This window comes from Calidris pugnax, unplaced genomic scaffold (genome assembly GCF_001431845.1).
Source record: "Calidris pugnax isolate Ruff unplaced genomic scaffold, ASM143184v1 scaffold11, whole genome shotgun sequence".
Lineage (NCBI taxonomy): Eukaryota > Metazoa > Chordata > Aves > Charadriiformes > Scolopacidae > Calidris > Calidris pugnax.
Window position 1 is genome coordinate 10,191,423 of NW_015090803.1, and position 3,519 is coordinate 10,194,941.

The window sequence follows — 3,519 nt, forward strand, 5'->3', positions numbered from 1 at the left end:
CTTTTTTTTTTTTCTCTTGCCAGGGAAGCGTGTGGGAGAAGGAGCAAGGCGGAGGGGCAGCACCTCCGACGGGTCCCGTTCGAGGTACCGTGCAACAGGAGGTTTATCCCCTCGCCTTCCTCCCACCGAGAGGGAAGGAGAGGCACCGGGGCAGCGGGGCTCCCGAAACGGCACCAGCACCGCCCTGCGCCATCCCTCCCCGGGGGCACGGCTCCGCAGCCCGCGGCTAATTCGCTGGTTGTCTCAGAGATGACATCATGCTCCCCGTCATCACCCCTCGAGGTCAAGAACATTTTGCCCAGTCCAACTTAAAACCGGAAACTTCAAAGTGGAAAACACGCCCAGGGAGAGAAAATCGCTCTCGCAGGTAAAACCTGTAGGCGATGAACTCAAACAGGTCCTCCTGGGGCAAAGTCTCTGCACATGGCAGCAGCTTGGCCGGAGCAGGCTGGTCCTCTCTGCCTCTCTCCCAGGGTCTCCAAAAAGGGAGGCCAAGGGTTTAGATGGGCAGAACACGAAAACATCGAAATAAATACCCCTCCGTGCTTTTATCGCCTTCGTCGACTTCTTCTGAGATATAATATGTGCTCCCCGTTTAGATTCGTGGTGTGTGTCATATACCACATCTTATCCTATATGTATATACATATATATGTACACAAACAGGCACATACTTACGGCATGTCTGCATATAGACACGTTCTTCCCGCCCTCGTTCTCCCATTAAAACCCAGTTTCGAAAAATCTGCTCAGATCCGGAAAGACTACATTGATGCGCCAGTACATGCCTCCTACTGTGGGTACATGGCAACCTGTAGGAGTTTTTCATTTCCAGTCCACAAAACTCGTTTTGAATGCTTTTAGTCTCGCTGCCAACCAGCAGGAAAAAAAAAAAAAATTAATAATGAAAGCATGTGGAACACATCCCATGGGCTGCTCTTTTCTCGTTTAGTGCGTGGATACGCCTTTCTTACCGTTTCTTTACGTAGGAAACACGAATGACTTGACCGGATTAGCTTCCTTCTTTGGGCATCACTGTGGTAGGATGGTTCCGCAGGGAAAACTTTGAAATACCTCTATATTTGGGAGTTTCCCCCCCTTCTATAGCTCGTCCCCCAAAAAGATGACCGCGGGATTCATCCCCCACATACATTTTGGGGAGAGAGAACACCAAGAGCCCTAAGGAAGCGGGGGGGCTCCTCCGGGCGCTGGGGGAGATCCGAGCCAAGGAGGGCGAGCTGGCCCGCCGCCCCAGATGCCCACCCCCCCGGCGGGAGCCGCAGGTCGGTCCATAAAGCAGAATAGGCTCCAGCAAGCGGGAGTAGAGGCACTTTTAAAACACGTTTTCACTTTCTTTTTCATGGCAGCAGGTTGATGGGCCCTTGAGACGCATGAAGTCCTCCCCTGCGCAGCTTTACCCCCATCCCGGACCCTCTCCCTGCTCCCATCCACCCCATCGCAAGTGAGCGCTCTGTGAAGAAGGGGGGGAAATAAATTAAATCTGATGGGATTACTCCCGCTTCCCAAATACGTTTCATTTCAGGCACTGCAGTTCTTCAGCAAAAGCCCAGCGTATCCTTCGGAATCGATGTATTTTTTGTGAAAAAATAAAAAAAAAAAAAAAAAAAAAAAAACAAAAAAATGAAAAAAAAAAAAAAAAGGCGTCCCAATTCGGAAAGGAGAAGCGGTATAAAACGTTGTGAAGCGGGAAACGCTTCCTGGCATCCCGGCTGGGTGCGGGAGAGGCGCTGGCAATGGGAGAAAGCTGAGAGCGGGTGCTCCCGAGCATCTCCCGGTGCGTGGAAGGAGCACGCCTTGGGGGGCTGCAGGGGGAGAGGCTGAGGGGTGGGGGGTGGCGGTTTGCCCCCTCACGGGTGGCTGATCACGCGTGGGGTTCGCGCAGGGGAGATGAAACCGCAAATCGGCTCCGACGGAGCAGGAGGGGGTTCCCGGCGGAGCGGGCTGAGCCCCCTGCCCGCCGTGCCCCGCAGGGCACCTTCTCCCGGGGCGGCGGGAGCGGAGCCGCCCGACTTTGCGGGAGATTTTTAATTGCGTGGAGGTTATTATTTCACACGTTCCCCCTGCAGAGACAGCGAGACGGTTCGGATCCTGCCCCCGCCCCCGAAACTGGCGGGGCTGGAGACAAGACAGTGCGATTAACACACACACACACACACACACACACACCCGCCGTGATGGTTTTCCCCCCGGGAGCTGGCACGGAGCGCTCTGGGAAAGCGGCTCCGGCGGGTGAGGTCGGGCTGAAGGCGGCACCTCCGACCCCCCAGACCCTTGGACCCGGCCGGGAGGGAGCGGGCAAGCCCCGGGGCCCGCAGCAGCTCCCCACCGCTGCCCCCCTCGCCCCCGGGCACAGCAAACCCTCTTGAAATGGGGGTGTCATCCTCTGGAAGGGGCCCTCTTGCAAGAGAGGGGAGCAGACCAGCCCCCACGGTGGCCTTGGGATGGGGTAAGGGTGGGAGAAGTCTCTCTCTCTCTCCTCAACCCTTGTCTCCCTCCCACCATACTGTTTCTGGAGCCATTCCCTGCCCCACTCTGACAGCCAGGGGAGGATGTGGCTGGCTGCCCAAGGCTGTATCTTCCCCATTGGGAACCCAAGTACTCCCAGTGTGGTAAAGATAATCACTGATGCTGTAAATATAAAGAATCCTAGGAAGTTCCCGTTCCCCTGAAGCTATGGGAGTACCCCTGGGCAGGCAGCCGGGTTCAACACCCTCCACCTCCCTTCGACAGCTGCATGGCCTGCTTGCCTGGTTGGCCCAGGAGCACTGAGGGTGATGGGCCAGGGCCCAGGCTGTGCAGTTGGCCCCACTGCCAGTTTGCCCAGAGATTGGCCTCCATCACCCCCCAGCTCTGGGTGTAGCAGCAAGAATGACCTCCCTTTCGCTCAAGCCCTTCCCCGGATGCCAAAGACACCAAGCCAGAACTGCTTTGCTTTATATTGCTCAAGAAAGGGCTGGTTTCCAAACTGCTAGTGTGGCTGGAAAGCTTTCTGCCCTCCAGTTGGTGCCCCTCAGCAGAGCATGGAGGGGAGGCACCAAAACCATGTGTCCAAAGTGGCTGCCACGCAGCACAGTGCAAAACAGCCATCATCCCATTTCTTTCTTTTTTTTTTTCATTTTAATGACAATGTCGTTGTGTGTGCTTGTATAAATCCTCAGTGATTTCACAGCTCCCCGTGGTAGTATCACCAGCCTGACTCTTATGATTTCCTCCACGCCTGCAGTTTTAGATTTATAGGTCTCTTACACACTCATTCACAGAAATAAAAAGGGCGGGAGTGGAGAGGACTTGATTTCTGGCTGCTCTCTGAGGTTTCCATGCCAGATTGAGGGCTTTTGAAATGTGGGTTTGTAAACCAACCCCTTCACTGATGGCACCCAGGTTAGGGGGTTAGGCACACACTCACACAAACACATACACAAAGTCATGCCTGAAGAAGGGTTAAAATTTGTTAAAGTGCATGCTGTAAAAAGGGAAAAAAACCCCAGACCCCCAACA